Raw genomic sequence first — 25502 nt, forward strand, 5'->3', positions numbered from 1 at the left:
TGAGGTGACTTATTTGAGACACATAAGATAATCAGATGATGAGATAGGATGGATGGTGAGAACCTTTTTGCTCAGCTGGTGATGGCTAGCACGGTGGGTCATAGCTTTAAATTGAGGGGATGATAGATATCGGACAGATGTCAGAGGTAGCTTATATACTCAGAGAGTAGGAGGGGAGTGGAGTGGACTGCCTGCAACAGTAGTAGCCTCTCCGACTTTGAAGGCATTTGAATTGTCATTGGATAAACATATGGTTGAAAATGGAATTGAGTTGGATATATCGGCTTCAGAATGGTTCCACAGGTCGGTGCAACATCGAGGGCTGAAGAGCCTGCCCTGTGCTGTAATGTTCTATATTCTCCGTGGCCCATTGTCAGAGTTCATCCTTTTAGGCAACCCAAAGTGGGGAATTACTTTAGTCAACAATATTTTGTCGACTGTATGTGCAGTGCACTTAGTAGAGGGGAAGGCTTCAATCCATTTGCTAAATTCATCGAACATGAACAAACAGTATTTATAACATTGTACTTTAGGATGTTGTTTTGTTCGCTGAGCTGCAAGGTTCACTTTCAGACGCTTCGTCACCGTACTAGGAAACATAATCAGTCAGTCTCTCGTTAAGCACTGGCGTTATGGCCCACTTTCTATTTATGTCTTTCGTTTTCCTTGGGTTGATGATGTCATTTTCTGTGCTGGTGATGTCATGGTGATAGCATCTGAAAATGAACCTTGCAGCTTAGCGAGCAAACATACATCTGGAACATCCATCTGAGCGCTGAATCTTGTCCAAACTCACTAACATCTCCGGGTACAATACACTAAAACTAGCAGAAAGATTGGAAACCAATGACCGCTGATGGAGCTCCACCCACAAATACCTGTACTTCCTGCATGAATGCCAAAAGAAACAGGTCCTATCTCAATACCTCAAAAACATACCTCCCTTAACACACCACTATCCAAATGAATAGCAAAGCAAAACAGCTGAAGAATGCTAAGGGAAATGTTTAATGATGGCCACCACAGACTCCTTTAATACAACTGGGAAATATAGTGAAAAAAACTCTCCTCCCTCATGCAAGAAAGCACAAATGGGCAGACACAGTACAACAAGCCATAGACATGAGACAGCGGCTAACACAGAAAATGAAGAAAAAAAAACTACACCTGCAGAAACAAAACAAGACAAACTCACGCAAAGTAACACCTGAGACAGCATAGAACCTATCTGTCCAACACTTAACAGACACTGATAAAGCTGTATAAGTAACAGGATTAAGTTACAGCTTCTGGGATGCAGACCATAAAATTTTTTCAAGCATAAGAAACAATACTGAAAGAAACCAAACTCACAGAAGAAACCAGCATTAAGTGGGGAAAAGGAAGAACACTCAATAAACAAGAAAGTAAAACACTAGAAGGACTCAAGAAAGATAAAACATTGTTATCCTACCTGCAGACAAAGGACGCCTTACAGACATTTAAAAGCGGACAGACGATATTGAGAAAGCAAACACACTGCTTGCAAATACCGACAATTACCACTAGGTGGCGATTGGCCCAAAGCAAAAACGAGAAAAGCAAATCACAGCCTTACTCAAAAAACTCCAGAGATCTGGAGAATTAAACAAGGCAGACTTCCAAAAGATGCAACCAGATGGATCCGACACACCACGACTCCACGGATTATCCAAAATTCACAAGCCAGGAGCGTTCCTCTGACCCATAGTCTTGCTACCTGGAACACAAACATACAGCATGGCCAAGGAACTACACCAAAGACTAAAAAAAAGTAGAAGAATCATGCACCTCCATTCACTCCCCCCAGCAATTTCTGAACAACATCATGGACACCAAGATAGAAGAGGATGAAAATATAGTCTCTCACATAACAGCCCTGTTCACATCCATCAATATCAACCTGGCCTAGGAAACATTGACGACACTATTAGAAGAACCAAAGACACATAGACTGGACACGACCCGCTTCATCAGCAAGGACATTATCATCAAGTTAGGGGACCTATGTCTTACCCCCCACTTCACCTTCAACAACAAAACCTACAGACCAACCAATGGAACACATATGGGATCTTCGATATCAGGGCTTTTAGCAGAGGCAGTAATGCAGAAACTCGAACAAACAGCGCTGCTTATCATCCAACCTAAACAGTGGGTCTGCTACAGGGATGAGACTTTGGTCATCACTAAACTAAACAAATTAGAGGAAACCTTCAAGACCATCAATAATACCGTTACAGGCAAATAATTCACAAAGGTGGATGAAAAAACAACAGACTCCAATTCCTTGATGTCACAGTCGAGCGAGCAGCCAATGAGGAACATTAAACCAGCGTCTACAGGAAAACAACACATATGGAACAAATACTGAACTGCAGAAGCAATCATCCCAACACCCACCAACGAAGCTGCATCAGAACTTTATTTCAATGAACCACCACACACACTGCAGCTGAGATGAATTGTGAAGAACAGAACAAAACCACCTACACAGCATATTCAAAAAGAACGGGTACCCAATGATTGCATTCCGTTGATTTCTCAGCAACAGAAACAAACAAGCAGACAAAACATTCCCAAAAAACCCGAGCTGCTCTCCCCTGAAACAAATAATTCTCAGAAATGACTGCCAGTCTACTCAGACCCCTTGGCAGCCCACAGACCCACCAACGTCAAATCAGCAGGTAATGTATTTGAAATACCCTATACAGACAACAAGCAAAAGAAACGCCAATTACAAAATACCTGGCAAGAACTGCAACACACACGACATTGGACAAACAGGCGAAAGTTAACCACCAGGGTAGGCATGACCCACTATCACTAGTATCTTTGCATACAGATGAGGAAGGAAACCACTTTGACTGGAACAACACATCAATCCGAGGACAAGCCAAACAGAGACATGCACGAGAATTCCTCGAAACATAGCATTCCAACCGGAACACTATCAACAAACAGATCGATTTGGACCCCATCTTCCACCCTCTGAGAAAAAGAGCAGGAAATCACATCACTTCAGGTAACGACATCACCAACCCAAGGATATCTGAATACATAAATAGATAGCGGGCCATAACGCCAGTGCTTCACAGGATGCTCAGTAATGATGTTACCTAGCATGGTGCCGAAATATCTGAAAAGGAATCTTCTAGATAATCAAGCAAACCTACATCCAGAACCTCAATCTGAGCTACAAATCTCTCCAAATTGTACTTTCGGTAATTCAATAGAATGAAGCTGTATCCAGAAAAAAGGATCATCTTGCACGTGTGTAGTCCCAGAAGGGTATTTAATAGCTTTACCCTTATTATTACACGTGCAAATAAGGCACATTTCCAGACACATTTGACGTGCTGTATTAAAATCGGGGTGCCACCATGTTTTTAAAAGTCGCTGTACCATTCCTTCCTTGCCAAGATGGGTACAAGTGTGCAAGTCATCAATAAGCACTGGGAACAAAGAATCAGGAATACAGACTTGACCCACTGGTGTTAGCCAGAGGTATCGTGTCGAGGAGTGCGAACACCCAATCGACTTCCAAAGTGGGTGTTGAGATTCGGAGGCATCCTTCTGTCAATTTGAATCGCAGTTAGATCTGGCCTGCCCTTGTCCCTGAAGTAGCTGCTTGAATTGAACCCTAATTCCTGTTATGTGTAACAACGAAAATGGCTGATGCAGCCACCACCTTCGCAGTAGTATCAGCACGGGAATTTCGCCATTTTACGAAGTGTCCCTCCTTTGTGTGCAGTACGTTTAATACCAGCTAATGGACGAGGAAGCAGAATAGCATCGAGGAGATTCTTAACCCAAAGAGCATTCTGAATGGTAGTTCCTGCAGGAATAAGGAATCCTCGTTGCTGCCGGAGGCGACTAAAATCATGCACAACACTGATTGCAGACGTGGAATCGGGGTTAATGTTAGCAATTTTATCAGTCGGTAGAATACAAGCTGTGGTAGGGGCTAAAAGCTCGGCTTTCTGTGCAGGGCCAGGGGTCTGAAAGGCAGCAGATACCTGAACAGCAGTGTCTGTTGCGATAGCATAGCCTGACTTTCAGACACTGTCCGGGGAAACAGAGGAACCACCATCAACATAAAACCTGAGGTCATGATTCTCAACTGGAAGGTATGCCAAGTCCAGGCGAGGAGAAATAAGAAAATGATGTGGCGGGGGTCGAGAAGAGTTCAGGAAGATCGCCAGGATGTTGCTCAAGGAACGAACTGGGATGTGAAGTGGAGCACTAATGAAACAAGAGGTAAGGGTTCTGTAACAACGAGATCACGTAGCAGCTCAGATGAGCTTGGGTGAGGTACTGGGTCTACTGAGATGTAAGGAGGGCCATTGGCAAAAGGATCCAATTTAGTGGAATAATCGACCACCGGGCGATGACGGTCACCATGCTGCTGAGGGACGACACCAGTGGCACCTTCATTGATGACACGAACATCCAACTGAAAGGGTCTGCCATACAGTGAGCACCCTAGCACTGGGGCTGTAGCCAAGGCATCTTTGAGGTCAGAAAATGATTGTTTTGCCGAATCAGTCAGCTAAAATGTAAGGGGAGCATTCGGAGAGGAACATGGAATAAGGTCTTGAGTAAAAGTTGTAAAGTTTGAAGCGACTGCCTGCAAAAGCTGACCAGTCCCAAAAAGGTCTTCATCCATTTGGGTGAGGAAGGGGGTAGGGTTTGGAAGGTGGGAATAATGCATTCCTGAGTAAGGGAACGGTCAGTAGCATTGATCAAAATATCCAAGACTTTCACTTGTGATTGACCTTTATGAACCCGAGTGGTTGGGACAACACATCCCCATGAAAGGAGACATATGAGGAGGTAAAGAGTGTCCTGATAGTTATTAATCAAATCAGGGCTAGCAAGGAGTATCTTTCTCAGCCTTAGTTTCTTTATACTTTATTTCCTGTTTCCTTTTTCACCTTCTGTCTACACATCCACAATTAGCCTAACATGCATCTACCACCTCAATACATATATTATTCCCCCAACTGGCCAGTTAGGTGCCTTTTCATTCACTATCTACTTTATCTTCCCATTCTTCAGTTAATAATTTTCGCTTTTTCCCATAATTTGTCTCCCAGATTAAGTGTACTGCCTGCTCACAAAAGGCCATATCACAGGTCCCTAGATTCCTGACCTACACAGAGTGTACAGACCAGTCATCTCACACAGTTGCAACCTGGTTACAATGGCACTTACAATGGCAAGGAACCAGCATCTACTTCAATACCTGAATATCGAGCATCATCACCCTCACATCTTCATCAGTTTTCTCAGATTTTAGAAGCACATTTCCACAACTCTAATTTTCACAAAGTGCATGTGCAAAAAGAAAACTGTATCATCTGAAATTAATGATTAGCTTAAATGTTGAAATCTTATTTGGAAATTCACTCTGGACAGAAAACGAAACTTCAGACATGATCAATGCAAACATGATAATTTTAACCATTCGTTACAACCCAATTTTTCTTTTGATGAACCTTTCCTAGCATGGCTCATTTTAAGTCAGGACAGAAAGTCCTTCAAAGGGAAATAACATTCCCCAGGCACGATCTAAAGTAATAAACGACACAGTCTACACTTTAAAATCACCATGGAATTCCAGCATGCAGACTGAAAACAAAACATTCTCCAGTTCTAGGGGATAAAGAAAACAAATTATACATAAGACCACATGTAACCACCAATGTACAAAGTTTGATTCATAACAAACCACTGAGTTAACACTCAGTCCAGTGACAGCAAGAACCAGAAGTTTGTCAACCCACATCCCGCTCCTTTTTCATATTCAAAGGGATTTCTAAAAATATTCTGCTGATTGTTCTATGCGATCGCAACTAAAAGTGCCATCAGGTAAAAATGGCTTGTCAGTTCTCTGTGTCCATGCCACCCCTTTGTTGACAATGTCATCGTTTGGGAATCAATTCTCCATTCTATTGAAAGCTTACACTGTACACACCATCACAATCGCCCAGAACTGTAAACTGGATGTCCTTTAATTCGTATATAACGATTTACCAAGTTTCCCAAATCCCAGAAAGAGTTTACTGAAGTATCCAATCTCTCACAGAGACCTCGAACCCATATAACCATTTTCCTGATCAGTTATTTTCTCACACATAGGCCACCTCCCTAACTGCAGAGAGGGAAATTATGATTTCTTGCTTTGCTATACACAAATATCTACCAGCCATATCAGTTCCACGGTGTGAGAAAGTTACTGATCCTGTCCTCCATGTCATAAAGGAACAATACAGAATAGTCAATGCCACTCCGCAGCAATCTTGAGCAATTGTCCAGAAAATCTTTGCACTTGAGAGGACCGGGGAGTTAGCGTGGGTTTGTGAGAAATGGTTAGAGGTAGTGAAGGCTGTCTGCTGAGTACTCGAACTCTGGACCCTTTTTCGAGGCAACAGACAAGCCCTGGTGAAGTGGCCCGACTTTCCGACAGGCGCTATGGGAAGGCAATCCTGGTGGAGAAGCGCAGGTGTCAGCAGGAAATAATCTGTACTTTGCTGGACGGACAGTGGGCCATGATTAATCACAGCTCCTGGTGTCTGAAACCTTATCAGATTTGAATGAACCACTCTGCTTGGTTATCAGCAGCAGCCATGGGATTCATCCCAGACCGAAGTGGACAATTGGCAGGGGTTGGCAGCAGAGGGAGGGGCTCTTTGTCCCCAGGCTGACTGAAATATTACGAAGGATCTGATCTAGGGAGGTGCAGGGCTGGTATTCCGATAAGAGATCAAGAGGAATCTAGTGCAGTGAGTCACACGCTAGAGAGTAGCTGTAGTGGATGTAGAAGTTAGGGCGGTGGCTGCGGGGCTGGGGGGATGATGGGAGTGTTAATGTTTCCTCCTTAGCTGTATCACTTCAATCAGGAAACATTGACATGCCAGAACAACCGGGACGATCCTCCTGTGTTGTCACCTTCCTGTCAGAACCAAAAAAACCATCCAGACAAAGCAGCCGTTTGATTAGCACCACATCCGAAAGCATCCACTCCCATCACTCGCGTTGCTCGCGACTCCTCAGATACTGAAGCAGTCTGTGATCAAATGAAACAAGATCTGGATAATATCCAGGTTTGTGTCAATAAGTGGTAAGTGACACTCACGCCACACAAATGCCAGACAATGTCCATCACTAATAAAGAACTTTAACTACAGCCATTGACATTCAACGGTATTACCATGACTTAATCCCCACACTGTCAACATCCTTGGGGTTACCATTAACCGGAAACTCAAATGGACACACCATATAAACACAGTGGCTGCAAAAGCAAGTCAGGGACTAGGGGTACTCACCTCCTGACACCCCAAAATCTATCTGCGGCAAGTAACTCACCTCATGACACCCCAAAATCTATCTGCCCTCTACAAGGCACATGTCAGGAGTGTGATAGAATACGCTCCACCTGCATGGATGGGTGCAGTTCCTATAACACTCAAACAGCTTGATTCCATCCAGGACAAAGCAACCCTCTTGATTGGCACGACATCTTCAAGCATTCAAACCCTCCATCACCAGCACTCAGTAGCAGCGGTGTGTACTATCTACAAGATGCACTGCAGAAATACACCAAAGTTCCTCAGCCATTACATTCCATAAATCATGAACACTATTATTTCAGAGGACAAGGGTGCAGGTAAATGGGAACACCAGCCCCTGCAAGATCGCCTTCAAATCACTCACCATCCTGAATGGACACATGTCACTATTCCTTCATTGCCGGTCGATGAAAGTCCTGGAATTCCCTCCCTAACATTATGTTTCTGCTGACAGCACAAACACTGCAGTGGTTGAAGAAAGCAACTGACCACTACTTTATCAGGGGGAACTAGTGTGAGTAATAATGGTGTCCCAGACAATGATGCCCATGTCCCACGAGTGTATAAGAAAAATATTTCATGATCTGGAAACATTAGGATCGTCCTGTGTGGTACACTGAGGAGTTTCATTTATTCATAACACAAGGAAATCGTGTAACCAGGTATTTTACTGCATTACTGATCATTGCTCTGAACCCAGACAATGTTGCTGCATAAATAAACGTGGTTGTGCAACAGCTTAGGTTCTGCAGCATGTAACCAACACCATTAAAGTGAAATAGGAAAGGCGGGTAATTGGTAGTATTGATTCCTTGAGTGACATAATATAAGAAATCCACAACAACGATTAACCACAAGAGGATGAAGCTCCCAGACACAGTGAAGAGTAAAATCACAGACTTCCTTCTGCTCTCCATCTCTGGGTGTCTGCGATTATCTCCTTTGCTCTCACCCTTCAGCCTCTTCCGGACTCTACTTGTCACCAAAATGTGTCCGACTGTGAGAACATTGAGCGACAGAATTAAAGCAAATGGCAGTAAAGGGGTCAAAACTGGATCAAGCCAATCTAATGCCACCCACCAAGTCTCAGTAAAGTAACTTGACTTTTAGATTAGATTAGATTAGATTACTTACAGTGTGGAAACAGGCCCTTCGGCCCAACAAGTCCACACCGCCCCGCCGAAGCGTAACCCACCCATACCCCTACATCTACATCTACCCCTTACCTAACACTACGGGCAATTTAGCATGGCCAATTCACCTGGCCTGCACATCTTTGGACTGTGGGAGGAAACCGGAGCACCCGGAGGAAACCCACGTAGACACGGGGAGAACGTGCAAACTCCACACAGTCAGTCGCCCGAGGCGGGAATTGAACCCGGGTCTCTGGCGCTGTGAGGCAGCAGTGCTAACCACTGTGCCACCGTGCCACTTTGTATCACAATAGAATGGCACATTGTTAATTATCTTCCAAGGTTCATATTGAAAATAGAAGGGGATGTTTTTCAGACAGAAGAAGGTGCAGGTTGTTGCTAGAACCACAGTCGCAGTTTTCTCAGTGCAATATTTTGTTTTCAGCTTTTGACAACAAATAGTCACAAACCGGTCAAAGGAGAAAGTGACAGTAAACCAGACAGGGGTAATTTTGATATTTGTAGGGGCTCTCAGCAAGGCTGTCCCCACTCACCAAATACTTATGACGTTGGCGATTGAACAGCTGGCAGAGGTGATCCGTAGGGATCATAATAAAGTCACCCCGAAAGTAGGATCTAAGTCGCATAAGATGCCATTATATGCAGAAGATGTTTTGTTTTTTTCTACTGGATCCACACGTTTCTGTATCCCATCTTATGCAAAACATCAACTCATTTGGCTCCTTTACAGGTTACAAGATTAATTTCTTAAAGTCAGAAGCTATGCCGATGGAGGGAGGGTTGTGGGGGTCTGAGAAGAATATCTGAGGTGGGGGGTGAACTAAAGTTCACTTTCAAATGGCCACAGGAGGATGTTTCATATTTAGGCATCTTTATTACTCTTATTTTGATCAGTTGTTGCAGGCCAATTTTGCTCACTTGCTTGACAGGATTAAGCAAGATTTTCAGCGATGGGAAGCACTTTGAATATCCTGGCTAGGCAGGGTGTCTCTTATCGAAATGAATGTTCTCTCCCATTTGCGCTATCCTATACAAATGCTCCCACTGACTTTCCGAAGGCAACAATTCGAGATACCTAATGGAGGGTTTGGCTCTTTTATTTGGCGCCATAGGCAGTTTCTTATCAAGTTGTCTAAACTACAGTTGTCTCGTGATTGGGGGGAATGGCTTTTCCAGATATTAGACGATATCATTAAGTTCTCCGCTCTCGTTTGTTCGTGATTGGGCTTGTGAAGACCTGACATCAATATGGCTGGATATTGAGGCCTCCCAGTCAAAATGTCTCCTCATCAGCCTTTTATTCTTGGATAAGATGAAGAGAGTCATGAAATATTGCCAAAATCTGATTGTTATTAATACGTTTTAGGCAGGGAGGGGAATGCAGCAGAAGAAGGGTAATATGTCCAAAACATCATTTCTGACCCTGGGAAGCGAGGGGAATCTACTGTTTGGCCGATTTATTTCAAATTTAAATAACGATGTCGTTTAACCAAATAATTTGTAAACATGGTCTAGTTAACAAAGACCTGTTCCACTTTTTTCAGGTCCGGGAGTTTATTCAGAAAGGGAGCATGCTTTTGACCAACCGCTGAGGATCTACTCTGTCGAAGAGGGTACTTTATGCTGAAAGTGCTCTTTTCATTAGTATACTTTATCATATCCTGGGGAACGATCCTTCAAAAGACGATAAGCAGCTTGGCGAGGTTTGGGAGACGGAATTAGGGGTTGAGATTTCTATTTTAGCATGGGGACACATTTGTGAAAATGTGAGGAACATCTCTATTTATAGGACCCATGCCATAATGCTAAAGATTTTGCATCTGATCCATGCGGTCAAATGCAATGTCTCGAAGTTTAAGATGGGAGCATCCTCCTTAGTCTTAGGTGTAAGGTAAAAATCAGTACTCTCAATCAATGTTTATGGTGTGCCACAGGCTCCATGTATATTGAAGTTCTGTGGCAGGGATCATCGAGAGGGCTTTGAAGGCTGAGGTTAAGATGGATCCCTACCTATCTTCTCGTCAGCCTACCCAATATACTCTCTTTGGATGCATATGGGAAAAAAAATTGTAATATCCTCACTTTCTGTGCTCGGAAAAATATTTTAATGTGTCGGTTTTCTGACCACCACCCCACACCCCAACCGCCACCCCTCCCCCCCCAACCCGGGTCGATTGGGTTTGCATCGGCTGGTTATGGAAAGTCTCTCCCTTGACCTTTATCACAAATATGGTGCACCGTAAAACAGAATATTTTTGTAGGAAATGGCATCCTTTTCTGGACTGCTCGGATGCAGATTTATCAGTCATTTTAACAAGGGCTTTCGTGTAGCCACGGCATTCTGATTGAGTGCACTAGATGTCCTTGAAGGAAGAATTCGGAATATGTTGTGTGCAATACTTAGTACTCACAGAAGGCGAGAGGTTTTTTTTTGTGCTGAGCTGTTTTACTTGTTTATTTATTAACCAGCTTTATTGATTTTTTTCTGTTTTGCGCAAGAGTATACTTGTATTTTGGTATATATTGTTCTAGTTGTTGTGGGTTTTCTTTTCTTTCTTTTTTTGTTGTTATTTGTATATAGAGTAATGTTCGCTGGTGTTGTAATTTATATATCTTGCTTTTTATAGTTTTGTAAGAAAATAAAACTTTCATAAAATATATATAACACAGGACAACACAGATCTAGATTCAATTTATTGGCCAAAGGAATGACAAATGCCTAATGATAATGTCTGTCTACTAATTTCTGTCTCCCAACACCACTGCAGAGCAGATGGTATGGGGTGAAAACACTCGAGGATTCAGAAAGGGAGAGAGGGAGGGAAACAGCTCAGAGAAGCATCCAAACTGACAGTACCATCAACGCAGAGCAACACACAGACACACATAACTACACAACACTGGTGAGAAAATGGTTGGATTTGGATTAAGGTCTCTCAGTGTCGAACATATTGGAAAAATGTCATGTTCCCTCTGCAACGTGGAAATGATTTGGCTTTGAACACTGTTCCTTACATTATACACATGAAACATAATGTTTCTACATTAAAAACAATGCTTCACTTAGATCCAGACACCTTCAAGTAAACCGTTTCATAACGAGACAGGGTGAATTTCATTGCACTTTCTGCAGGTTACAATGTTTTCTGATGTTCTCTCGCAAATTTTAAGTGAGAAAGAATTCAAAGGTAGAAGGTCTGAGATTACAATGGGCACGTTCACCTCATTTTCCTCATATCTCAGGGACAATACCGTAAGGGATCGGGCAAGACTGCTCTGTGAAAGACATTTTTTGAAGAACGAAACAAATGTGCAATGTGAGACATGAAAAAAAATTGATGTGTTGCCCCCCAACCCACAAAAGAATCTTCTGCCTGTGCAATTGCATGGGGAGTCAAGCAGAGTGTGGTAATGTTTCATTTAAGACACAAGGTGGACAGAGACCCCAAATGGACAGAGACACAGATATACTCAGAAACATAGAGAGACGTGGATACATTCTCAGGCTGAAGCTAACCCCTGGAAGCGGTTCTGTCTCTCATGGGAGACAGTGAGCATGAGTAACCATCGAGTGAGCTGGGACCAACTGGAATACTAAGTATCACTCCTTCAGCCTGCCCAACTGTAAACTTGTGTTTGTTTTAGATTGACTGTTGCTCTTCTATCCTTCATTCTCTGTCATTCTCTGTCTCTCCTTGTCTCGCTTCCCTTGTCTCTCTCTGTCCTTCGCTTTCACTCTTTCTCTCTCTCCCCCTTCATCCATCCGCGGTCTTCGTCTCTCCTCTCTCTCTCCCGCTTTCTCTCTCTTTCTCCTTCGACCTCCATTTCTTCCTCTCTTTATCTCCATTTCAAACCTGAAAGTACCCAACAAATGTTGAACCCCACTCAAAAATATTTCATCCTAAATTCTCACTCTGCTCCTAAACTTGCGACGTTCCCCAAATATTTGCCTCACGAAATGTGCACTCACAAATATTTTGCTGGCCCCGATATTGCATTGAGCCCCATTCCCGAAGCAGAGGCAAGTAAGTCTGTGTGTACTGACTGGCCTCTGACTGATTGCTTTAATGCACAGCAAGATCCCAATGCCATAATTACAGAAGTTTTACGTACTAGAGCGAGTTCTTTCAGCCCGTTATGCCTGCACGCCTCCCCTAATTAAATGATCCTTGTCCTGTACAGCTCCTCAGGATTTGTCCAAATGACATCATTTAGTCCGCTTCCTGTTGAGACTGTTCCTCTACTCTGCCTCACACTCTGCCTCTTCTGCTGTCCCTCCTCTATCTGTCTCTCCTACAACAGCCCGTGCAAATCCATGACCTCCAGTACCACGAAAACGAGAGCAGCAGATGCAAAGGAAAGATACCACATAAAATTTCCTATTCAAACCAGACTTCATTCTGACATGGCAATGTATTGTCATTCCATCACTCTTGCTGGGTTCAGATTCTGCAACTCTGACCCAAAACCAGAGTGGCCTATCTCCACCCCAAAGAATTTAGATGCTCATAAAGGTGTATGTCCAACACTGCAAGGACGAGCACATCGGGCTGGGGAATGCACATTTCCCGAGATACTAATGCTCACAATCCGAGTGCAAGCTCGAAAATAATCACAATTCCCTAATCTGCAAGAGCGTTCCTCTGAACATAAGCAGTGGTTAGTGTTCAAGAGAATGTGCCATATCGCAGAGAGAAGGAGAAATGTTTAAGGCGAAAGGCTGAGTGCTTGCTGCTGAGGTTCTGCCGAATTTTGGGCATCAGCTATGACATCAGATAATCCGTCTCATTGCTTATTTTGCTGAGTCAAATGAATTCCCCAACTGCTGCTGGTCTCAAAGCCAGAGACAGCTCCATTTGCCACAGTTGTCTGTGCTGGGTACTGGTCGGTGCGTTGGTCTTCCCTACTGCATTGAATCACAGGGAGAATGCCATATCTTCAAATTTGGAGTGGATCATTTCATAGTTGTGACAATGTTCTCAGTGCAGGAGTATCTAAACGAAGGGACTGGTCTAAAAAGGGAAATGTAATGTGCACTGGGGAGTTGGCTGTGCAAGGAGAGCTCCATTTTCTTTTAGACATTGAAGACATGTGGGTGTCACTGGCTTGGCCAACACTTCCCAGCCTTCCATAATTGTGCAGAGGACAGGTAGGAGTCTTCCAGACTGTTCTGAGTCTGGAATCACATCTAAGTCAGACCAGGGAAGGATGACAGAACACCTTCCCTAAAGGATATCAGTGATCGAAATGACTACCTTTTCCTGACAATTGATAGCCATTTCATCTTCACCATTGGAATCTTAAGGCCACATTTCTATTTTAAATCAAATACCAACATCCGCCATTGTGAATGTCAACCGCAGCTTCCCAGAACATTATCTCACTTTTTGCATTAACAGTATATTTATAAATCCATTCAGCCATCGTCTCCCATAATCTTGAGCATTGACCTGAATCCGTAAGAATAACGGTGGCACCGTGATTAGTAACAGACACCCAAGTTTAATTTCAGTCTTGAACAACTGTCTGCGTGGAATTTGCACCCTTATCCTGACCTGTCATGATTAAAATGAAACACAGCCTTGAGGGTGGTGGGGGTCGGGGGTATTGGTGGTGCGCCCCGCGGAGGATTGGGGCAGACTAAAAAGGCAGCATGGACTTTCTCTGTTCTGCACCATTCTGGTGATCTCCATGGAGAATGCTGTTTTAACCAAGAGGCTTTCAATGCTCCATTGTGTGCGCCAGGTTTGAGAGGGCGATCTCTATCGCTATGGGCAGAACCTCGGAGAGGATCTTGGTGCATGAGTCCGGATACATGTCAGAAATTTTTTGTAACCTCACATAAAGTGTCTGAATACGTAAACGGAAATTTGAAGTGACCAATTCTGCATAGGTACAGATATAATTTGGGTGAACGCTTTGGTATACAATCTGGACAGGTGCCAAGTTTTGCCATTCTTCTGATTTTGATCAGTATCCATGGCGGTTGGATTCACTGCGAAATACCTTAATTGATCGGATTGTCACTATGTTCAATAATGTAAACGAGGGAGGGATTCAATGCCGATCATTTGTTCATTGATATTGTGGCAGATATCAATGTTTGGACACAGTGGAGTGATTCAGTACCCTTTGAAAAAGGTTCATACAGCGTGACCTTGCAACTCTGGATGCAATCAGAGCTATGGAAACCCTGAAAACGCATACAGAAATTTTATAATCAATGTCCGTGTTAGATGTCTACCCTTCTTCGTTTTGCTCATCCCAGTTGTCATTGTGGGGATGTTGTGGTCTTATTGCAAGCTCCATTCAGTCTGAATAACTTATAAAGCAGATGAAATCAACCACTGCCGAGCCCAAAACAATGTTGAGGAAAATACCATGTTTCTGTCAGCAATCTGCTACACATGTTCTTCCCTTCATATCTTGAAACCTGCAAAAATATTAATTGACAGAGTGTTTGCTGGTGCGGTTCAGAAATGTTAAAGGTGAGATGAAATGGAAGAACAATTTTCTTTCTGTTATTGCTAACAGTCTGGCTTCAGCCACAGATAATGTTTGATCAGCAACATTTTTTTTAAAAATTATCTTACAGTTACTCTCGTGCCAGTTGCATTCCTGGCTTGGGTAGGTGTGTCTTTCTAAATGCACCACTCGTTATCTGGTGACGATGGCAGCGTCTGATCTGCTGTTCATTGTTTTTTATGCCGTATTAATCAAATTTTCACGTTATTATACTGTACAAAGTTTCCTGGACATTACTCTGTTTGTAGTCTTATCTATGCCCTGAGCTGCTTGGCTATTGATTGTTTTGTGTGGTTCACTGTTGCCTTTTCTTTTGATCGATTTGTCGCCATTTGTGTTCATCAGATGAAAACTGAGTATTGCACAGAGAAAACGTCGACGAGAGTTCTAGCACCAATCTGCATTTTCTTTGCTTTAAAAAGCATTCCCAACTACTTTCGATTTAAATCTGGAACTATCAGCAACAACGTTCCATGGTACTGTTATACCACATCCAGTTTTTATAATGACCCTCGGTGGAAAAGTTTTCAATATTTTGAACAATTTTTTACACCATTTCTCCAATTAACTTTTATTCTCTTTATTAAAGTTCTGACTGTCAGACACATCTTCAATGCTATTGAGGTACGTAAGGGACTGAGAGGTCAGCGGAAAATAGACAATGATCCAGATATGGAGAGCAGACAAAATTCCTTGGTTTTACTGTTTGCCATATCTGCCAGCTTCATACTTCTCTGGTTGATTTTTGTCTTAGTTTTTTTTAATGTTGCTTATTCCTTGAATTCTGGTGCTGCTTCTCTCTTTCAACAAGTTGGATATATGCTGCGGGACTTAAATTGCTGCACAAACGCATCCATTTCTGTGGTGAAACAGAGAAATTTCAGAGACCAGTTGAAGCACACCGTGAAATATCCAGTAATGAAAATAATTCAGTTGATGGATTCGAAACGATAACTTTGTTTCTGTGTATACAATGTTAGCTGATCAAGTGTACTTTATGCACATGGAAAACTGGTTAATATTAAGAGTTTTAGAAAATGAAGTTGGGCTGAATAAATTACAGCTATCAAACACATTTTTCAACAGAATTATGAATTTGATAAGGAGCTGAGAAATACACTTTAATTCAAGGTGCAGTCGACAGCGAAGAAGGCGCGCTCAGAGCACAACTGAATCTTGATCAGGAGGGCCAATGGGCCCAGACGTGACAGATGGGGCTTAATTTAGATGATTGTGAACTGCTGCACTTTGGAAAGGCAATTCAGCACATGAATTATACAAATAATTGTACGCTCATGTGGAGCGTTACTGACCAAACATACATTCGGTTGCAATTGCATAGTTTCTTGAAAGTGGACTCGCAGATAAAGAGGTGAGCAAAGAAGGTGTTTGGTATGATTTATTTTATTGGTCAGTGCATAACGTATACAGTTTGGGAGATCATGTTACAGCTGTACAGGACATTGGTTAAGCCACTTTTGGATTACAGCATGCAGTTCTGTTCTCCATGCTATAGGAAGGAAGTTCTGAAAAATTATAAGGTAAAAAACATGATTTTTAAGTATGTTGCCAAGTTTGGAGAGATTGAGCTGGAAGGAGAGGCTGAATTGGGTGGGGCTTTTTTTTCCCTGGATTGTCAGAAGCTGCTGTGTACCCTTATAGAGGTCTACAAAAACATGATGGTCATGGGTGTAGTGAAGAGACAAGGTCTTTTCCTGGGGTGGGGAGTCAAAATCAAGCGGATATAAGTTTAAAGTGAGGGAGGAAAGACAAAAAAAAAGTTACTGAAGGGGCAGCAGTTTGAAGCAGAAGATGTGTTTGGAATGAGCTGCCTGAGAAAGTGGTCGAAGAAGGTATAACTATAATGATTAATAAGTATTTCGATGTGTATATGAGTAGACAATAGACAATAGACAATAGACAATAGATGCAGGAGTAGGCTATTCAGCCCTTCGAGCCTGCACCGCCATTCAATATGATCATGGCTGATCATTCCCAATCAGTACCCTGTTCCAGCCTTATCTCCATAACCCTTGACTCCACTATCTTTAAGAGCTCTATCCAATTCTTTCTTAAATGAATCCAGAGACTGGGCCTCCACTGCCCTCTGGGGCAGAGCATTCCACACAGCCACCACTCTCTGGGTGAAGTAGTTTCTCCTCATCTCTGTCATAAATGGTCTACCCCGTATTTTTAAGTTGTGTCCTCTGGAACGGCACTCCCCCATCAGCGGAAATATGTTTCCTCCTGCCAGAGTGTCCAATCCTTTCATAATCCTGTACGTTTCAATGAGATCCCCTCTCAGTCTTCTAAACTCAAGGGTATACAAGCCCAGTCGCTTCAGTCTTTCCGTGTAAGGCAATCCTGCCATTCCAGGAATTGACCTCGTGAACCTACGCTGCACTCCCTCAATAGCCAGAATGTATTTCCTCAAATTTGGAGACCAGAACTGTACACAGTACTCCAGGTGTGGTCTCACCAGGGGCCTGTACAGCTGCAGAAGCACCTCTATGCTTCTATACTCAATCCCTCTTGTTATTAAGGCAAGCATGCTTTTAGCCTTCTTCACTACCTGCTGTACCTGCATGCTTGCCTTCATTGACTGGTGGACAAGAACACCCAGATCTCTCTGAACAGCCACTTTACCTAATTTGATACCATTGAGGTAGTAATCTGCCTTCCTGTTGTTGCCACCAAAGTGGATAACCAGACATTTATCCACATTAAACTGCATCTGCCATGCATCTGCCCACTCACCCAACTTGTCCAGGTCACCCTGTAATCTCCTAACATCCTCATCACATTTCACCCTACCACCCAGCTTTGTATCATCAGCAAATTTGCTAATGTTATTGCTGATACCATCTTCTATATCATTTACATATATTGTAAAAAGCTGCCGTCCCAGCACGGATCCCTGCGGTACCCAACTGGCCACTGCCTGCCATTCCGAAATGGAGCCGTTAATCACTAACCTTTGTTTCCTATTAGCCAACCAATTCTCTATCCAATCTAGTACTTTGCCCCCAATACCGTGCGCCCTAATTTTACTCACTAACCTCTTGTGTGGGACTTTATCAAAAGCTTTCTGAAAGTCCAGGTACACTACATCCACTGGATCTCCCTCGTCCATCTTCCGAGTTACATCCTCAAAAAATTCAAGAAGATTAGTCAAGCATGATTTCCCCTTCATAAATCCATGCTGACTCTGTCCTATCCTGTTACTATTATCCAGATGTGTCGTAATTTCATCCTTTATAATAGACTCCAGCATCTTTCCCACCACTGAGGTCAGACTAACTGGTCTATAATTTCCTGCTTTCTCCCGCCCAACCTTCTTAAAAAGTGGCACAACATTAGCTGCCCTCCAATCCTCAGGAACCGACCCCGATTCTATTGAACTCTGGAAAATAATCACCAGCGCATCCACAATTTCCCGAGCCACCTCCTTCAGTACCCTGGGATGCATGCCATCAGGTCCCGGAGACTTATCAACCTTCAGACCTAACAGTCTCTCCAACACCAAATCCTGGCAAATATAAATTCCCTTAAGTTCATGTCCTTCAGCCACTGTTACCTCAGCGAGATTGCTTGTGTCTTCCCCAGTGAACACAGATCTGAAGTACCCATTTAATTCCTCTGCCATTTCTTTGTTCCCAATAATATATTCCCCTGTTTCTGTCTTCAAGGGCCCAATTTTTGTCCTAACCATTTTTTTGCCTTGGACATACCTAAAAAAGCGTTTACTATCCTCCTTTATATTCTTGGCCAGTTTACCTTCGTACCTCATTTTTTTCTCTGCGTATTTCCTTCTTACTAATCCTCTGTTGTTCTTTAAAAGCTTCCCAGTCCTCAGTTTTCCCACTTACCTTCGCTAAGTCATACTTTTTCTCTTTTAACTTTATATGTTTCTTTACTTCCCTCGTCAGCCACGCCCGCCCATGTCTCCTCCTGGTATCTTTCTTCCTTTTAGGAATGAACTGATCCTGCAACTTCTGCATTATACACAGAAATATCCGCCATTGTTCCTCCATGGTCTTCCCTGTTAAGGTATTGCACCATTGAACTTTGGCCAGTTGCTCCCTCATAGCTCCATATTTCCCTTTATTCAACTGAAATATTGTCACTTCCGATTGTACCCACTCCCTCTCAAATTGCAGATTGAAGCTTATTGTATTATGGTCACTACTTCCCAATGGCTCCTTCACTTCGAGGTCACTGACCAATTCTGATTCGTTACACAATAACAGATCCAGAATCGCCTTATCCCTGGTCGGCTCCAGCACCAGCTGCTCTAAAAGTCCATCTCTGAGGCACTTTACAAACTCTCTTTCTTGAGGCCCGATACCATCCTGATTCTCCCAGTCTACCTGCATGTTAAAATCCCCCATAACAACTGTAGTAACATCTTTGGGACAAGCCAATTTCAGCCCCTGATTCAACTTACATCCGACATCCTGACTACTGTTTGGGGGCCTGTAGATGACTCCCATGAGGGTCTTTTTACCCTTAGTGTTTCGAAGCTCTATCCACACTGACTCTACATCCCCTGACTCTAGGTCCCCCCGTGCAAGGGACTGAATATCCTCCCTTACCAACAAGGCCACCCTACCCCCTCTGCCCGTCAGTCTGTCCTTACGATAGCACGTGTAGCCTTGAATATTCATTTCCCAGGCCCTGTCCCCATGAAGCCACGTCTCAGTTATCCCCACAATATCGTATCTGCCAATTTCCAAAAGAGCCTCAAGCTCATCCACCTTGTGTCCAATGCTTCATGCATTCATATATAGAATTTTTAATTTGTTACTGCTCTCACCCTTCCCCTCAACCCCTATTTCACTCAACTTTACAGCATGATGCCTTTTCCAGTTTTCTGCCTCCTTGATACAGTTGTCTTTCTTGACTTCTCTTGTTCTAACTACCCCTTCAATTTCCTTTTTAAACATCCAGCTTGTCCCCTCCCCGCCGCTACTTAGTTTAAATGTAGCGGTGTTGCAGCAGAAAACGTGCCTGCCAGAATGCTGATCCCTGATCTATTAAGGTGCAAGGCTTTAGAGGGTTTGGGATCAAATGCTGGCAAATGGGCTGAGACTAGTTCAGGATATCTGATTAGCGTGGATACGTTTAATTGAAGGTTTGTTTCCATAGTACATCTCTGACTGTATGTTCATGCAGTTATAATTCAACATCTCTTTTCCTCAAAGTGGTTCGAATTTCCCACAGGAGTAAACTGCTCAAGATATGAAGGTGTCAACAATCGCCGTTGAACATGCATTCCCCGTTTATCTCATTTGCTAGGTAGAGGATACACAGTTTGTATGCTGGTTACATAGATGTTTCGCTGACTGGCAATCTCAGAAATCTCTCAGTGAACACTATATGTTAACGACCATATTAAGCTGAATATACTTCAGAGGGAAAAGGACCAAACAAAAAGAATGAACTGTTCCAGCTAATGTATTTGCATCAGAATGAAGGAAGGAGGAAATGCAAGAGTTAAGCCAGGAGTGTGGGGAATTGCAAAATGTTCAGAATGTCTGTGAGCCGATCTCTGAACATTTATTTCTATCTGTGTGTGTGTGTGTATGCCAATGTGTGTGTGTGAATAGCTCTGCCTTCAATCGGACACAATTTGAATGAATTATAAGTGATTGAACAAAAATCACCAATTCTGTCTCTTTGCCTGTGTCTCTTGTGTTGAGAGCGATGCAGTGTCAGCCTCCATTGGACTCCCCATTCACTGTACAATCACTTTTCTTTTTGGAGAAATCATCAAATCCTCTGAATATGTGACCTTGCTCTCGGGTATCACAAAGTGACAGGGTCATATAAGTGTCCAGCATGGAAACAGTCCCTTCCATCCAACTTGTCAATGCTGACCAGATTCCGAAACTAATCTAGGCCCATTTGCCAGCACTTGACCCATATCACTCATATCCCTTCCTCTTCAGATACACAAGCAGATTCAGTTTAAATGCTGAAATTGTACCTGCCTCCACTACTTCCTCTGGCAGGTCATTCCATCAACTCAACACCCTTTTCGTGAAAACGTTGCCCCTTGGATCCCTTTTAAATCTTCGCCCCTCAGCATCACAATATGCACTCGAGTTCTGTTCTCACTCACCCCGGGGATTAGACCTTGTCTATGTACCCTATCAATGCTCCTCTGTAGGGTCACCCTTCAACCTCTGACATTCCAGGAAAAATAGTCCCAGTTGATTCAGCTTCTCTCAATAGCTTAAACCCTCCAACCTTGACAGCATCGTTGTAAATGTTTTCCGAGTCCTTTCATTTTTCACAACATTTTTCCAAGTGGAGAGAGACCAGCATTGCACACAACATCGCAAAAGTGTCATAACTTCTGTCCAGTGCCAGGTTATGGTTCAACGAGTTTTTTTGGAAGCACTAGCTTTCGGAGCGCTGCTCCATCTTCAGGTATTTGTGGAGTATAAGATCATAAGATACAGCATTTAAAGCCTTACGGTCTGAGGATCATGTACTCCACAACGACCTGATGAGGAAGCAGCGCTCGGAAAGCTAGTACTTCCAAATAAACCTGTTGGACTATATCCTGGTTCTGAGTGTTTTATTTTTACTTTTGCACCCCAGTCCAACCCTGGGACCTGCAAGTAATGTCCTATCCAGCCGCAACATGACCTTTCAATTCCTATACTCCATGCTCTGACGAACAAAGGAAAGCATGCCAAATGACAACTTCACTCTCACATTTATCTCTGAATCCAACCATCAAGGAACTATGAACCTGCATTCCAAAGTCACTTTGTTCAGCAACACTGCCCTGGACCTTATTATTATGTCATGCATGGTAGTTAATGAATCCAACATCTCAGCGAGCAGTCAATGATCTGAGGGATAGATGTTAACTAATTTCATCTTGTCAGGGTCAATGTCTATGGTTATGTTCTATGTGGAACGAAATGTTACATTTCTGGGTTCGGCCTATTTATTTGGATGAGATTTTGTTGGAATTCGTCTTCATGCTGAAGCTTCTTCGTTGCTTTACAAACAGAACAATTTCTGTTGCGACACAGACAAAATTGTACAGCAGCTGGAGAAAATGCTCCAATATCTCTTTACCCAAATGAATCAATCACTCAAATACAAAAAAATATTCAATCAAGCCAAAATAGTCTCATTTCAATTCAGATTTGTATTCCTGAAGCAGATTGTTGCAACGGTAACAGGCCGAGGGTAGTGCTGGCATCTCCATCCTGATCGCACATTAAATAGTTCTTTCCATGCAAGGGACACAGAGAAGATTTCAGGGAGACGTGAACAAGGCACAAAAATAACACGCATCGTTTTGAGACAGCGTTTCAATTAATTTTTCATACAAATATGTTGTAAATAATTAAAAACAAAATGTCCATTAAAACATGCCAAGCAGCAGAACTAAATAATTGTGTTGTGCATTTACTTGAGAGGTCAGAGGTTTAGCCACAGGTTCCCGTGATTGTGGAATCCCGGTCTCACATTGTGCTGCTTTGGCATAGTATCCCAGCGTGGACAGACACAGTCTGGAATAACAAAACAGAAATTTCTGGAAAAGCTCAGCCGGTCGGGCAGCATCTCTGGAGAGAATTCAGAGCGAGCATTTCAGGTTAACAGCGAACAATGTCACTTTAGTTACCAAATTTCACTTTCTCTGAAACCTTCTTCCAGCACCACACGCTCTCCTATCTCTGCAACCTCCTGCAGCTCTTAAGCCCATCTATATCTCTGAAAATCACTTCAGACCCGACACCACTCCTTATCTCAATGACCTCTACCAGTCCATAGACTCATCCCGATGTCTATACCATCCTCCAACTCATGCAACCCTCTCTATCTCTTTAACATCCTCCAGTCCATACAGCACTGCCTATCTCTGCAATCACCTCCAGCCTCTGCTGCACTCACTTTCTCTGTCAACTCCTCCAGTCGCCACATCACTCTCTACCTCTGTAACATCCACCAGTCCCTAAACGTCATCCTGTCTGCCTAACCTCCTCCAGTGACTGCAACTTTCGCTATCTGTGTATCTTCCTCCAGGTCCTGCACCTCACACGACACACTCCTTCTGTCTGTAAACACCTCCAGCCCCTGCATCCCTCCCTACCTCTGTAACCTCCTCCAGCCCATACACCATAAGCTCTCTCTGTCACCTTCGAATGGTTAGTTGGAAGGGGTTTCACGTCTACAAATTTTAGACATCAATGCCAAACAAAGTGAGTTCTGTTTAATTCAGAAATCGCCCAATATAACAGTCTCCTGAAGGCAAGGGCCCATCACAGAGAGCATATTTCCCACTGCATCGGGGTTAAATCACAATTTCTCTTCAACCAATGAAAAGGCTGCTTCAATCCAGGTCTGTTTACAGCAGCAAGATGTTTAACACCTGAGAGTAACTAGTCATAGGCGAGTAAATGATGAGATGCCAGACATAATTCATTCAGAATCTGAGAGTAAACGTGGATTCTGCAGATAACGATGGTGATTTGATAGAATATCTCACTTTCTTACCAGAGTCTCATTTTGATTGCTGGCAGACGACGGTTTGTGAAGATCATGTCCTTCACGCCCTTTTTCTGTTTCTTCTCTTCTCCCATTTCACCCCAAATCAGTCTTTCCACCTGGTGGTCCTTATTGTCACTGTGTCATCTAAGTCTCTCTGCCCTCCAACCTATCAGAGACTTTCCCTTCTGCTCTTTGTTCCATGTTCTACTGGAGATACAAAGAGCAACGCAGGCAGTTCCTTCTCACACACAGTAGATACATTGTCACTCACAGAGATACAGAGAACAGAACCGTCATCAATCCGACAGGCTCAGAAAGAGAGAGTGTTTGGTCCTATTCCAATCCCAAGTTCTTGGCGATATTTTAATATTTACATGAAAACAGCTGTGGGCAAGTTGTTCAGGGAATCCTGAGGGACAGGATGTACATGTATTTGGAAAGGCAAGGACTGATTCAGGAAAGTCAATATGGCTTTGTGCGTGGGAAATCGTGTCTCACAAAATTGATTGAGTTTTTTGAAGAAGTAAAGAAGACGAATAATGAGGGCAGAGCAGTAGATGCAATCTTTATGGACTTCAGTATGGCGTTCTGTAAGGTTTCCCATGGGAGACTGATTAACAAGTTTAGATCGCATGGAATACAGGGAGAACCAGCCATTTAGATACAGAACTGGCTCATGGATAGAAGACAGGTGGTGGAGGGCTGTTTTTCAGACTGGAGGCCTTTGACCAGTGGAGTGCCACAAGGATCGCTGCTGGGTCCTCTACTTTTTGCCATTAAAATAAATGATTTGTATGCGAGCATAGGAGGTACAGTTAGTAAGTTCGCAGATGACACCAAAATTGGAGGTGTAGTGGTCAGCGAAGACGGTTACCTCAGATTACAACAGGATCTGGACCAGATGGGCCAATGGTCTGAAAAGTGGCAGATGGAGTTTAATTCAGATAAGTGCAAGGTGCTGCATTTTGGGAAAGCATATATTAGCAGGACTTACACACTTTTTGGTAATGTCCAAGGGAGTGTTGGTGAATAAAGAGACCTTGGAGTGAAGGTTCTAGCTCCTTGAAAGTGGAGTCGCAGGGTGATAGGATAGTGAAGGTGGCGTTTGGTATGATTTCCTTTATTGGTCATAGTATTGACTACAGGAGTTGGGAGGTCATGTTTCAGCTGTACAGGGCATTGGTTAGACCACTGTTGGAATATTACGTGCAATTCTGGTCTCCTTCCCATCGGAAAGACGTTGTGAAACTTGAAAGGGTTCAGAAAAGATTTACAATGATGTTGCGAGGGTTAGAAGATCTGAGCTACAGGAGAGGCTAAACAGGCTGGGGCTGTCTTCCCTAGAAGGTCGGAGGCTGAGGCGTAACCTTATAGAAGTTTACAAAATTATGAGGGGCATGGATAGGATGTATATGCAAAGTCTTTTCCCTGGGGTCTGGGAGTCCAGAGCTAGAGGGCATAGGTTTAGGGTGAGAGGGGAAAGATATAAAAGAGACCGAAGGGGCATCATTTTCACGCAGAGGGTGGTACGTGTAGTGAATGAGCTGGCAGAGGATGTGGTGGAGACTGATACATTTGCAACATTTAAGAGACATTTGGATGGGTATATGAATAGGAATCGTTTGGAGGGATACGGTCCAGGTGCTGGAAGGTGGGACTAGATTGGTTTGGGATATCTGCTCGGCATGGACGGTTGGATCGAAGGGTACGTTTCCATGTTGTAGATTTCTCTGACTCTATGACTCTATGTAGAGTTTGAAAGTGGTGTAATCCAGGTGCTGGGAACGTTAAACTCTCTCTTGTACGTATGTAACAGCATATGCATGTGTGAATGACTGAATGTGGTGTGCGAGGGCATGTGTGTGTACACATTTGAGAGGGCGAGTGAATGCGAATGAGGGACTCACTGAATAAGTTCTAATTTGTTTAT

The sequence above is a fragment of the Chiloscyllium punctatum genome, chromosome 47, assembly GCF_047496795.1.
Source record: "Chiloscyllium punctatum isolate Juve2018m chromosome 47, sChiPun1.3, whole genome shotgun sequence".
NCBI lineage: Eukaryota > Metazoa > Chordata > Chondrichthyes > Orectolobiformes > Hemiscylliidae > Chiloscyllium > Chiloscyllium punctatum.